This window comes from Sminthopsis crassicaudata, chromosome 1 (assembly GCF_048593235.1).
Source record: "Sminthopsis crassicaudata isolate SCR6 chromosome 1, ASM4859323v1, whole genome shotgun sequence".
NCBI lineage: Eukaryota > Metazoa > Chordata > Mammalia > Dasyuromorphia > Dasyuridae > Sminthopsis > Sminthopsis crassicaudata.
In genome coordinates, this window is record NC_133617.1 from 626127821 (window position 1) to 626143133 (window position 15313).

Below are 15313 nucleotides of genomic sequence, written 5' to 3' on the forward strand. Positions count from 1 at the left end.
AGAATCTAGTCCTGACTCTTCCTATTCAGTGTTTTGCCTTTCTAAAAAATGCCCTACCTGCCTCTTCTTACTACTGAGAAGACCAGAGAACTCTAGAATGATGAAGCTAGAAGAAACCACAGAGACTATTTTATAACTAAAAAAAACTAATCCCAAAAGACATAAAATGCTAACTTGTAGTATAGAGAATTATGTAGCTAGGAGGTACAGTAAACAGAGCTCCATCCTGAACGAGGAAGATCTGAAACCAAACTGGCTTCAGACATTTACTGGCTGAGCTGTATAACTCTGAGAAAGTAATTTAACCTCTCCCTCAGTTTTCTCAACTGAATAATGGAAGAATAATACCATCTACTCCCCAGAATTATTGTAAGGATCAAATAAGATAATATTTGTAAAGTATTTAGCACAATACCTGACATATAGTAGGTGCTATATAAATGTTTATTCCCTACTCTGCTCTTTTACAATAAATACAAAATTGCACTTTGAAAAGCAAAAGCCACCATCCCAATGGAAGCTCAACAGTTACTTTTAATCAACTAACTAATTAAATAACCATGTCATGTAATGAAAGGGACACTTGCAGTCTTAGGAGAGATCTATGTGTGAATCCTAACATGGATGCTAATTAGCTATGTGACCAAGAGCAAATGGCTTAAAATAGAAAATCCTATAAAACAAGAATGATAATAGTCCCAACCTCTCTGGAGTACTGTGAAGATCAAATGAGATAATGTGTACAAAGTGATTTGCAAATCTTAAAGTGCTCTGTGAATGTTGGTTATGCTCAGTAATTTTAGGGTTTTCAGTTCCCTGTTTCATCTTTGATTTCAACTATCCCCTCCAAAGAATTTCCCATGCAGTATATTTGTCAAGAATGATCGATCAGAAATGCCATAGACTCAAAATCAAATGATGTATATCACTAAGGATGGAGGAGTTTGGGGCTGAAATTAATAATAGCATGGGATTCTCAAATCTTCTTAGTAGATTCCTGTAGGAATTAATTAAGTTGGAAGAAGTGGCTTGACATTTAAATATGTCAACTCTTTAGCCACATATGACTTAGAAAACCATAGCTTAGCATTATCTATATTCTATTGTATAAACATTATTTAGTTAGAGATCTTCAAATTGCATTTTTTAAATTTTATTTTAATTAAAACTGAACCATCTTAATCTGGTTCAGGCTCCACTCCAGAGTGTTCTGTCTAGAATCAAGCAGAATGTCTGGGACCCTCTGATATAAAGGATACAAAGAAACAAAAGACCCTCTCTTTGCCCTCAATTCAAAAATCTATTGGGAGGATCAAGATCAAGCTAGTGTATAACTAAGTGTTAAGCTGTTTATTAATAAGTGCATGGGGAACCCAGCTTAAACAGAAAGTTAAAATAATCCTAGTTAATGAATTTGCTAAGGGAACAAGTGTCATGTTTAAGGACTCACAGTTTAAAAGTTCTGTGGATTCCAAATGCATGTTTAAGGACAACCATGTACAGCTACAATGTCCTGGTGCCGACTTATTAAATAAACAGTTTTAGACACATTTAAATGCAAACTGGGAAAAAAATGGTATTTCTAGGTATGAGTATATTTTCATGGTTGCTAAAACACTGAACTTTGATTCAGAAAAAGACCTTGGTTTGAATCTCAGTTCTGATACCTTCATTCAAATCAACAACTATAATTAGGTGCTTATTATGTGCCAGTACTATGCTAACAAAAGAAGCAAAAATCAAATAATCCCTCCCATCAAGGAGTTTACTTTGGAAATAACATGCACTCAGATAGATATAAATAATATACAAAGAAAATGGGAAACAGATAAATATAAACAATATGCAAAAGAATTTGGAAGGACAGGGAAAAATCTAGCATAGAAATGTGCAGTAAAAAGCTGTGCCTTGAAAGAAGCCCAGAATTCTAAAGGTCAGATATAAGGAGTGTATACATTCCAGGCACTGAAGATCAAATCTATATGCAGATGATAAATGTGAAAATATGTATAGAGGAATTGCACATTTTTAACATATATTGAATTACTTGTTCTTTAGGGAAGGGAGCGGGGGGAAGGAAGGAGAAAAATTTGGAACATAAGGCTTTGCAAGGGTAGATGTTGAAAACTATCTTTGTGTTTTGAAAATAAAAAGCTATTATTTTAAAGAAAAATCTATATGCAGACAAGGAGATGGAAAATGAATGGGGAACAATAAGTAGGTTGGTTTGGCTGGACCACTTAGTGTATAGAAATCTTTGTAAAAAATAAGCTTATAAAAGTAAGTCAGATCCAAATTATGAAGTATTTTAGCATTGTACATATAGCATATGAAGTATTTCATCCTAAAGGGAAGAGGAAGTTTCTAGAATAGGACAAGGTCATTATCAGACTTTCAGGTTAGAAATATCAATGTGGCAGCTGAAGATAAATGAGAGAGAGAAAAGACTTAAGTCAGAGAAGCTACTTAAATGGCTATTACTATTATTAATAGTTTAGCCAAAAGTCAATGAGGGTCTGAATCAGAGTAGTCCCCTGTATATGGAAAGAAGGGAATGGAGAGATCCCAGAGAGAGGCAGTAGAGTAGACAAAGCATATATAGTACCTGAGGAGATGTAGGGGACAGTTGAAAAAGAAGGGGGGAAGAAGACTCCAAGATGATCCTGAGTAATTAGTGTTAGTGGTAGTGTTCTCTACCAAAAGAGGGAAGTTAAGAAAAGAGGTGAGCATTGATCCATAGCAAGGCTTTTAATGTTTTCTGAGCTTCTTTCCTCACCTGTAAAACTGAAACAACATTATTTGTGCTATGTAATAACCATAATAAATAATTTGTTGGTAAAAAAAAAAAAAAAACTTAAATTTCCTAGGCATTTTAATATACTAGCTAATTCGGAGTTTACAATATTGTGAGAGAGCAACTCATACTTTATGAACCTTAAAGCATTGCGTGCATTGTACTGTCGCTATTGGAATGTTTGCATTGGAAATAACATGTACTCAAATAAAAATAAACAATATACAAAAGAATTTGGGGAATAGGCATTACCCATTGGAAGGACAAGAAAAGACCTGGAGTGGAAAGTGTTAGTATTAGGGCACATATTAATCACTTTTTAAGAACTTGAAAAAAGATAAACTCAAAAAAAAGCAATGAATAGATAACTATTCAGTGAATAAAAAGATTAAAAATTCCCTAGAGGAAGAAGCTGAGAGCAGTTGAAGTAATCCAATACCCAGAATTTCCAAAGGTCAGCTCCAGATTCAGTTTCTTCCCCAACCTATGGAAAAGGTTTTACCAAGAAAGATATATGATAATACAGTTGTGTCAACTCAGAGTTCTCTTCTAAAATGATACACCCTTTGTTCTGCTTTAAATCCAAACTTAATCTGGCCAATTAATTTATTATAGACTCCCAAAACCAAATTTCTTTCAAATCTATTCAGCAAGAAGAGTATTGTTAAACTATAACTTTTTTCAACAAACATCTACTAAGTGCTTTCTGTTAAGCACACTTTAGATAGTGTGTTAAAAACTGAAGATACACCAAAGAGATCATAAAAAAAGGAATAGGTGCAAAAATATTTATAGCAATTCTTTTTGTAGTGGCAAGGAACTGGAAATTGAGTAGATGCCCATTCATTGGAGAATGACTAAATAAGTTATGGTATACGAATGTAATGGAATATTATTGTTCTATAAGACATGATGAGTAAGTTATAGAATATGAATGTAATGGAATATTATTGTTCCATATAGAAAGAATAAGCAGAATGAATTTTTAAAAACCCTGGAAAGATTTACATGAACTGATGCAGAGTGAAGTGAAAAGAACCAGGAGAACATTATACACAGTAATAACAAGATTATGTGATGATCAACTATGATAGATTTAGATCTTCTCAGCAAAGTGATTCAAAATAATTCCAATCATCTTGGAATGAAAAAGGCCATTTGCATTGAGGAAAGAGAACCATGAAGATTGAATGTGAATCAAAGCTTACTGTTTTCACCTTTTTTGTTCACTTTTTTTAAATCATGGTTTTTCCCTTTTGTTTTTATTTTTCTTTCACTATATGAATAATATGGAAATGTTTCAAATGATCATACATGTATAATCTATATCCAGCTGCTCACTATCTTGGGGGGAGGGAGGAGAGGAAAGGAGAAAAAATTCAGAACTCAAAATCCTACAAAAATGAATGTTGAAAACTGTCTTTACTTGTAATTGGAAAAATAAAATTGAAAAGTTTTAAAAGAAACTAAAAATACAAAGACAAAAAATAGTTTTTGTAACTAAGAGAATATTGTACACAGCAACAATATTGTTCAATGAAGAACTGTGAATGACTTAGCTATTCTCAGCAAGACAAACCCAAAGGACTAACAATGAAGCATACTCTCTCCAGAAAAAAAAATAACTGATTTTGCTTGAATAGACTGAAGCATGCTATTTTTCATTTTCTTTTTTTAGTTTTTTTCTTTTATATGAATTTTCTTACACAAAAAAGAGTGATATAGAAAGATATCTGATTGTTTACTGTGCTTAAGGGAGAAGGGTACAGAAGGAGGGAGGCATAGAATTTGGAACTTAAAATTTTAAATAAAAATGCCTTTAAAAAGAATAACAAAAACAAAATAAAATAAAACACAGTTCTAGTGCTCAAGGAACACGCATGAGTAGAAGATCTTGGAAAAACCATGATTTGCCTACCTCACTCCTCAATGCTACAAAAACAAACCAATATGAAAGTAACTGATGCAAAAGCTTTCTGACTGTGTTAAAATAAATCCTTTCCTTTTTACAGATAACCGAATGATCTCCTGTTCATGGAGGAAAACACCAAGAATGCTACACAGGTCAACCCAAAAGGTAAAGTGTATGATATTCTTCCCTACCCACTTCTGTCATTTCTATCCAAGCTAGAGATTGGCAATATCATGATTACTGATGTTTATTTATAGTCCCCAAAACATATTCTATTCCTCTTCTTGCAATTCTCTGGGGTATCCACAGTTTTCACAGTCTGTTCCACCTCAGAAAGTCTGATCTGTGTACTCTTTATCTGGGCTTCAAAATGTCCTCCTACCTCTCTCTAGGGCAACTTCCAGTAAATCTCTGCTATTGCTGCTTGTGATTTCCTCTTTGCCTCCCACTTCAATTCATAAAATAATAGAAACACAGACTTTCAAAATAAAAAGGGGATAAGAGGCCATTCCATCCAATCTATACCTGAGCAACAACTCTCTAAGACACATTCAAGTGGTCATATGTTCAACAAACATTTGCAGTTTTTAACTTCAATTTTATTTTTTCCATCAGTGAAAATCTACTTTCTCTCTACCTCCTTCCTCACCCAATTAAAACAAACAAAACCAAAATTCTTGTAACAAATATGCAAAGTCAAACCAAGCCAATTCCCACACAGTCCATATCTAAATGGCAAATTTCTCAATTAAGAGAGAGGGAGAGAGAGAGAGACAGAGCCAGAGCCAGAGAGAGAGAAAGGAGGAGGGGAGAGAGAGAGGAAAGAAAAAGAAGAGGGGAGGGAGAGGGAGATAATTGCTGCTGTCTTAAAGGAGCTTACATTCCTAGAAGAGGGGAATAGAGAAGGAAGAAGGTGAGGTACTGATATTATATATAATATAAATTTATAATACAAAAAAGAAAGTAGTAGGAACAAAGGAGAAGTTCAGAGCAGATGCTGAAAAATTCCACTATTCCCTAAGATAGATGTGTTGACATACACATCTTCATACTTTTTATACTTTATAAAGTATAAAGCCTCTTTATATTCCTCTCCTAGTTAGCTAGGAGGTGAACTAGAAGTCTGGTGTTATTCTCATTTTATAGTTAGAGAAATTGAAACCCATAGCTTTCCCATGTATTATACAGTAAAATGAAATTTGTAACTTTTGATCATGGAATAATAATAATAATAATTATATATACATATATATATATATAGTGTGTGTGTATATATATATATATATATATATATATATATATATATATATAACATAAAGCCCTTTCATTGGGAAATCATGGAAAAAGTAGAGAGAAGTGAGTCAGATCAGGGAGTCAAAGTTAAGGAAAGGTACAGCCACAATAAATTCCAAAGTTTCTTGAAGCCCTTTGAGTCTCTACAGGGATCCATGGATTCCAACTAAATCATTTCTGGTGGTGATTTTCCATGTGGGCATTCAGAACTAAATCCTGAGTAACCTTCCTGGGTCTTGGCCCCCATGTTATCTTGAAGCTAAGTAGCAACATCTCTTTTTCAGATCACTAAATCTCAGTGAGCTAAGACAGGCAAAATTTTAACTGAACATTTGGAAAGATATTACATGTTGTCTGAAATATAGGATGAGATCCTCAGGGTTATTAAACTTGGCTTAGAAGAGAAAATAGCACCTTCCTAGAGCACAATATCTGGATCCTGAAACAGTAATCATGAAATTGATGAACCAGACATTACTTCTGCCTTTTATTCCCTTTCTGTACTTCCCCTTTTTATTGCCCAATGTCCAACATTATTTGCTTGAATGAAAAGTGAAAATTAGAGAGCTGAATAATGATGAAAGCTGTAATTTTATGTCAGTCTTTATACAATAGGTATGTTCCTAAAATATGGTGTGAAAAGTAGAATTCTATTTTCAAAGGATTTAACACTAAAAGTCAGAAAGAAGCTCAAAAGCTATCTGATCCAAGCAATATTTGACAAATATTCCCTACTGTAACATCCCTGAGAAATGGCCATCAAAACTCAGCTTGAAAAGAACATGAACAAAACAACACAATTGTGTATAATCAAGTTACACACCGAATATATTAGAAATAATTCAAAAAAAGGAAAGTCATTAGAATTAAGAGATTAAAAAAGGTTTCCTATAGAAGGTAGAATTTTAGATGGGACTTGAAGGAGACTAGGAAATAGAGATAAGGGGAGAGGGAATATCTCAAGGGTGAAGAGCAGCCAGGGAAATTGCTCTGTACCCGGAGACAAATGTTTTGTTCAAGCAAAAGCAATGAAGTCATTGTCACTGCTTCACAGACTATGAAGCACATTCCAGCCTATTTCTTTGTTAAAATCAGGTGCCTACTTTAGTACACAGAACTCCAGAGACTAAGAGCTTGAAAAGGAGAGAAATGGACTTATCAACTCATTGTTTGGGTTGTCTCTCAGCATAGCCTGGAATAATTTAGCTTTAAAGGCTGTAGTGGCATTCAACTGATTCCTATTCAGCTGGTAGGTAGTGAAATACCCAAATACTTTTACAGCCACCATTCACTCATCCCATATTTTTAAATTGATTTTTTTTATTTTGATTCAGGATTTTACAAAGATCAGATCCAAAAAGAAGATAGAATAAGTCAAATTTGATAGTATTATATTTAAAAATAATTTTTGAGTTGACATATCATCCATAATATGATCCCTATAGTGATATCAAATACCCTTCCCAATGTTTCATCATAGTATAAAAGTGACCTGGATTCAATTTAACAAGTATGTATTAGTCATCTTCCATGCACCTAACACTATGTAAGACATTGGCAATAGAAAGAAAATAAATAGATACTCCTTTCACCAAAGAGGCTCACAATCTAATGGAGAAGACAAGATGCAAAAGACTATATATAAACAATATGTGTGTATACACACAAGAACACATACATATACAGGAGAAATCAGAAAAAGAAGAAACTAGATGCAAAGAAATACATTAAAAGACTATTAAGCCTAGTTAAGACCAGGAATGATAAAGTGTCAGCTGTGTGGGTAGAGAAAAATAAATAAACACAAGAGATATGGAGGCAGAAACAAGTAAAAACTTAGTTAAAAAAAAGTTCAATATAGCATGTAAAAGAGAGAAAAAAGTTAGCAATTACTCTAAGACATGGGTGAGTGGAAAGATGGTGGTGAAGAAGGGATATGTTTAAGTTAGGAAAATAATTAATATCATTTGGAACTTGAGTTTGAGTTGCCTATGGACATTCAATGAGGAGACATTCAGCTTGTAGTTGACAGGAAGGAAATAACTGAACAAGAAGATGACAATGAAAGACAGCAAGAAATGGACTGAGGTGTGGGCAAACTCCATAGAGGATTGAATCAGAGGTACAAAAAGGGAGGTTGACCTTGTCAAGGAAAAGGACCACTTTTTCCTCAGAAATAGAAGATTTTTGAAAGCTCTGAGAGTGGAGCACAAGCTTTGGTTAAGTACTTCCAACTTATAAAGGCTTAGAATGTGAAAACCACAGAATCTAATTCTGTCATCGGGGAACAAGCTTAAGTAAAATTTGAGAGGCTCATCATCAGGCTGGCCAAAGAAGGATGATTTTGTTTGGCCACAATAACTTTCTAAGTTTACCAAGTCCTGAAGGAATGGTAAATTGTGTGACAGAGGGAGTAAGTATGATGAGGAAACCACAGACCTCTGAAGATTAAAGTATAGTGGAGCTCATTATATAAAGGTAAATGTTTCTAAAAACAAAGAATCCCTTTGTAATGGGCTCATTGAGTTGTCTTCAAGTGGTTCCACCAATGATGTTGCCATTGACTTAGTTCAGAATGTTTATCGAGTGCTTTATAAAGGTTTCAAGAAAGTAGGACTGCAAGTACAGAGTGAGGGAATCAATGGTAAAAACAAATCCCAGCTCTGCCATTTAAAAATCTATATGACCTTGAACAGGTCATTTAACATTAATGGGTCACTTTCTTCATCTGTAACACAAGGAAAAAGGACTAAATTACTTTTTCAGGTAGTTAACAAGCATTTATTAAGCACCTACCTTGTGCCAAGGAATGCTCTAAGCACTCACCGGGTATACAAAGAAGATGGTCCCCAGTCTTAAGGAGCTCCCATTCTAATGGGGAAGACAGTGTGCAAACAGTTATACAATTATGTACAAGCAAGACCTATGCAGGATAATTTGAAAATAATCAGCAGAGGAAAGGCACTACAATGAAAGAGGATTGAGAAAGGCTTCTTGTGGAAAATGGGATTTTAGCTGGGACTTGAAGGGAGATAGGGAGGCCAGTGAGACAGAGATGAAGATGGAGAGAATTTTTTAAATCTCTCCTATCTCTTCATTATGGTCTTGTATGAGTATCTGAAAGGTTCAGGTCAGAGACTGAGTACCTTTTAATGGATACCAGCCATCACATGATGTTGGAATCAGCTCACCCAATTCCAGGTCAGTCATTTCCTTCTGCCATCAGGCTGCTTTCATTGGCCTGCACTCCGTTCCCCCACCTCCAAGGCTGAGCTTCACTTTTCAGGGGCAATTCTGGTGGCATGATGGTTACTGAAACTCAGGCTATTGAATTTAGCCATGCGACCTTCCAAGAGAAACAAATCCAACTAGATTCCAGAGTTAAACAAAAGTCCAGAGTAGTACAGGGTGAGGGTAGGATGGGAAACCAGCCAACCATTTAAAATTACCTTTAAGAAGTCAATATAAGGGCCACCTTGGAAAGGTATTAAAAGAAAATGAAAGGGGAAAGAAAAGTGTAAGACATGGCCAGGACCCAGACCTAAGTGGTATATCATACAGTTATCTTAAGGCCTTTGATGACTAATTTCCTGGTCCTGAGGGCTAACTCTGCTAAACAATCCAATGATAATAATAGATCCATAGTCAAAGGATAATAGCAGCAAAAATAATGAAATGAAGATGTAGTAGAAGTACAGGAATAACTGGCACCCATGCCCAAGGGCAGAACCCTAAGGCCCCCTATGTAGTGTTGCCAATCTCTATTTCTCAGCCTTTCTCTCTATCCAAATCACTCATGACCCCATAACTCTTTTTCTTTCTATGTCATAGAGTTCAGGTTTGATGTGCCAGCCCCGCTCTATCTCTTATTACTTATGCGATCTTGTACTGTTTGGGTCTGAGTTTACTCATCTGTCAAATGAACAAATTGTATTAGAATGATGATCTTTAAGGTTCCTTCTATCTTGGCCCTTTTATAACATCATGATTTCTCCATTCTACATACCATCATAGACTGAGATCTGGAAGGGACCTTAAGGTCAAAACTGTGTTTAAGACCATATATGGGGTCTTATAACTGAATATGGGGATTGAAAAATTATGACTTATCGATAAATGTTTGGTTTGTATACCTATTTTATATACTATATACCCAGGACTGTGTAAAATTTTCTGAGCATTATTCTGAGAAGGGATCAATAGAATTCACCAGACTGTCAAAGAGTTCTATGAACCAAAGAAAGGTCAAGAACTCCTACTCTAGATCTTCTGTTCCTTCTATTATGTCCTATGGAGTGAAAGTTCTTTGATAAACAAAGACTATTTCATTCTTGGTCTTTGTATATTTACTGGTTAACATATAGCAGTACTATTTGATAAATATTTGTTGGTTAACTGCCTGAAATATCATACTACCTTCTCAGTCAGATATAAAAAGGATGTTTCAGGGTAAAAACATTTATGTAATGAATTATAGGATAGGTGAATTTTGGTAGAATTGGAAGGGAGGACAGAGTTCTAGAGCATGGGATACTGCCCAAGCTAAAGATACCTGAATGAGTTGCTGGAGGTAGGGAATCCTGAGCACAAAGAAGGCTGCACGATGACCCAGGCATCAGAAGGGAAAGGAAGACGATGCTAAAATTGTCTTTTTTGTTGTCTCTGACATATAATACTCTTCCTTTCTATCTTCATGACTTTGCACTGGTTTTCCTCATTCCCCATGGCTGGTATACTCCTTCTTGAAGTTCAGCTCTGAGAATCTCTTGTTTCCTTCAACTCTCAGCTTAATCACTACTTTTTTTACCTGAAAATTTCCTAATGCCCTCTTCCCTCCCAGGTCCTTGTGCCTTCCCTCCCAAAATTACCTTCTATTAGTTTTATATACCTTTATACATACTTATTTCTGTACATGTTATCTTCCATGATGGTCCTTGAGGGAAGAATTTCTTGTATTATTGTGTTTGTATATTCAGCACTTAGCATAATGTTGGACACAGTCAGCCTTAATAAGTGCTTGTTGATTTTTTGATTAAAGGAAAACTTTACCTACTCTTCAATTTTGCCTAGAGCTAGCCTTTTAAAGCATATAAACTCATGCCCCAATCAGACGACTTTATATCCAAATTGGTACTTTAAACTGGCACTGAGACCTCAATAGATTAATGCCACAGGCATATTTCCTCCATAAAACAGGAACTGCACAGCATAGGATAGAGAGAGAGGGAACTGTTGCGTATAAAGCTCCAATACAACAGGTCTCCAAAGCACTCCTCAAACACAAGAATGATTGTGTTGTTCTCTCTGTGGCAGTTGGATTACATTTGTTTTACTTGGCCTCAAGGGGAAGAACTAGAGCCCATGGGTGGAAGGTACTGAAACATAGATTTTGGCTCACTCTAAGGAAAAACTCCCTAACACCCAAGGGTGTCCCAAAGTGTTATGGGCCACCTCCGGGAATAATAAAGTCTCTATCATTCAAAGTTCTCAAATATAGGCTGGATGTCCATTTATCAAAAATGCCATATGGAGGCATTCTAGCTCAGGTATAGAATGGGCAAATTAACCTCAAGGTCTTTTTTTTTTTCCACTCTGAGATGAAATGATTCTCACTGAAGCAAAGCCTTCACCATGATGGCCAGGACAGGTATTTATTAGCTGTGTGTTATTCAAAAAGGACCACTTAGAACAAAGTGATCACAGCTGCAACTTTATGAAACCATAGAGAATTTTGTGATTGTCAAAGTACAGTTACTTCCCTTGAAATTGTGCCTGCATCCAGGGGTTTTTTTGTTTGTTTTACTTTGTTTCATTTTATTTTTTAATGACTGTAAAGAGTTTCAAACAGTAACAGTACTGAAAAGAAATACAACCAGTAAGGAGATTGGTCTCTATAAGTCTTTCAGTCCCTCAGTCATATCCATTAATACCACACAGGGACCTGAATTCAGTTTGAGTCCAATGCCACCTGCTGAGTCCTTCATGGCAGTGTCCTTCTTTACAAAATGACTCACTGAAGACTGAGACTAAGAGGATGGGAGGGAAGCCACGCGGGGGCTAGAACCTAGCAGGTATTGTTCATTCAGGATATGAATTTTCTCTGAAAATTGCTCTGGTTTCTGAGTATCCTTGTTCTAGACAAATGCTCATATCCTGAAAATGGAGGAGAGAAGCAACGGAGCTTATAACCCTGTTTACAAGGAAATCTGTTGACTCTGCTCTTCCTGTGGGATAGCCACCAGGGAGGATACTTCAGCTGCCTCTCCCAACATTGGCTCAGACATAAGTGGATGACCCACAATATACAGTCAGTTTTTGTCATTATTTAGATGATTCTGAAAATCCTCAGCTTGATCAACTATTTGGACATCCAATTCATTTTAGGCTAAGTGCCTCTTCTGCTTTGACAGTCAATCCAAGAATTGTGGACTATTTATAATTTGAAACTATTTTTGTGGGAAGTACTTAATATTCTTGGTACAGATATAGTATAAAGAAAATTTCCTTTCTTGCACTTGGCATAAATCATATATGTATATATGTATGTGTGTGTGTTTGCATAGTTTATATGTGTGTGTATAAAAGAAAGAGAGAGAATTTGGGAGAGAGAGAGGAAAAGAGAGGAGGGATCAGGCAAGAGAGAGAGAGAGTAAGAGGAGTGACTGATTTAATTTTAGGTTTTCTGATAAATCCCAATATAAATTATCCCTGCTCTACCTCTGACATAAGGCTTTTCCTGATCCCCCATCTATTAGTGCTTTGCCCAATCCTAGAATTAATTTTTCTCTTTTGTATATATTTTATGTAGGCATCATAACATAATAAAGTTAGCCTCAGAGTCAGAAGGATCTTGGTCAAGTCCCACTTCAGACTATATTTACTATATGACTGACTTCTCGGTATTCTAAGTGACTAAGATTTTAAATTGCAGAGAAGCTCCTGATCTACATTAATAGGGGGAATTTGTTCTTTTAAGACATCCCTATATCAGTAAAACCACAAGTCCAGGCTATATATACATATATGTGTATATATTCATATAGAAATTTTATTTATTTTTACTTCTCTGTGTTTATGTTGTTCCTATCCTCACCTCCTAATAAAATACAAAGTTATTTTAGGACAGAGACCATTTTAGTTGTGTGTGTGTGTGTGTGTGTGTGTGTGTGTGTGTGTGTGTGTGTGTGTGTGTGTATAAAATACCTGGTATACTTTAGGTCCTTAATAATGATTGTTGAATTTAATTGAGACAAACAGATAAAAGTATTAGGATTGAGAAATAGAGAGCCTTATGATGTTCACTGTTAAGTGTTTTCATTGTACCATCTAAGCATTCATAAATAAAATTCTACTTTTACCTAAAACTTACATCAGACAAGCAATAATATTGTGGGAGAGATTGTTATTGTTTATTCTTAATTCTCAAAGAGGACCGTGACAACAGGGAGGTGATATCATGACATAGAAGTGAGTTGAATTTAAATAAGGGTGGGCTGTGCAAAGTCTCCAGCTTCACTTTCTCCTTCAAAACCAACTGGGAATAGTGTCAAGATATAGATTAGAACAACTGTATATGTCCCTGGATGCAGTGAGATACCTTAGCCCTTTTAAGCCAAGGTCTTTAACAAATGGATAGAAGTTACAAAGGGACAATTTTAGTCTTCTTATTAAAAAAACCTAACAACAATAAATATTTCCAAGGGGAATAAGCTAGTCTGTTGCTCCTCATTACAGATTTTTAAGTCAAGGCTAAAAGTCTATTGGTTGACTAAAGTGTAGTGGGATGTGTTTTGGGAAGTATAGATTTGATTAAGTCAGTCAACTAGGTTCATCAACTGTGCAACTCAGGCACTAAGGAAAAGTCAGTTGGGAGAGAGCACTGAGTAGTAGGACCTTTCAGCAGTATTTAGATACTCCAGCTTATGGATAAGATGTATGCCCCAAAGTCTCAGAGCATTTTTAAGCTTTCATTGCTTTAATAACTTAAAACTACACTAAGACTTTTGAAACACAAAATGACATATATGTAAAAACAAAACAAAAAAAGATCTTTATACAAGTGAATATGAGAATATGAAAGTGGTTGTTCTGAGGAGCAACTAGCTGGTGTAGTGGATAGAGCACCAGCCCTGAGGTCAGGAGGACCTGAGTTCAAATCTGGCCTCAGACACTTAATACTTCTTAGCTATGTGATCCTGGGCAAGTCACTTAACCCCAATTGCCTTAGCAAAAAAGAAGAAGAAGAAGAAAAGACAACAGAGACAAATAGCAAATTGTGAAAATTTAGTTCAATTCAATAACTTTTATTAATTGAATCCTAGGTTAAGGAAAGAGATATAAGTAGCTGAGAGATGGAAGGCCTGGTGCAGGATATGGCCCTTGGTCCAAATTTTGAAGGTCATTAGGGATTTCATCAGGCACAGGCAAGAAGGAATTGTCTTTCTAGTACCTCTGGTAGATGAAATGTTGTGTGGGAGGCACAAGTGCCAATAAGTCTGACTACAAGTTTTATTCTTCTCCCTCGTGGAGTTTATCAGCACCTGAATTCTTTAAAAGTGCTTCCAAAGCACATAGATAAAGGCTATTCCTGAGAAGCTGGAAAGGCTTTGAATGCAAATTGTTCTGGTACAGGATGACCCGTGTGGAGATGGCTTCTCACTCCTAAAAGAAGCTACTATTTGTCTCAGTAGAAGGAACACTCAACCTGAAGAAGTCCCAGATCTTTTCAAAGCATATACTTTATTTTATCCTTAAGACCCTGACCAGTACATCTTCTATTAGATGGGGGGCGGGGTGTTCTGCATTAAGGGCTTCTGAGGAGAGAAAGAGAAAGAAAGAAAAAGAGTGGGTTTTAGCCAGTACTTGAAAAAGAGAAGCAATTATCTTCCTAGATAAGTAGGTTGAGATGTTTTTGAATGCCAGAACCAGTTCGAAAGAACACACTGTGCTTGAGTGGGAAAGGGAACTGAACTGGGAGTATACAAGATGTGTTTGTACTGAGAAAAAGGATAGAGGTAAGGAGGTAAAAGGATTTTCCGGAAGTTATCCACTCAACAGCCAGTATAGTATCTTAGCTTTCATCTGCCTTATTTCCCCTTGGGCCCATCAGCCCATCTTGGCTGTTTTTCTTTGAATTTCCTCCACCATCCTCACCTTTCCCCACTGCTGCACACACACACACACACATATACACACACACACACACGTACAACAGAGAAGCTGATCTATCCCAGGACTAGAAGGAAACAAGTACAATATTCAGATCTCCACTGAACAGGTAACATTGTAGCATTAAGCAGCTGGTAGAAGTTATT

At 35.9% G+C, this 15313-nt stretch overlaps 1 protein-coding gene across 6 annotated transcripts in view; it reads left to right on the forward strand.

Moving 5' to 3' along the window:
* PRLR (prolactin receptor) overlaps positions 1–15313 on the forward strand; it is a 380151-nt gene that overhangs the window by 302012 nt on the left and 62826 nt on the right. For all 6 annotated transcript variants that reach the window (XM_074282692.1, XM_074282695.1, XM_074282693.1 and 3 more), the window contains one exon: positions 4807–4871. The gene's annotated coding sequence lies outside the window, so the exon portion shown is untranslated. The remainder of the gene's footprint in view (positions 1–4806; positions 4872–15313) is intronic.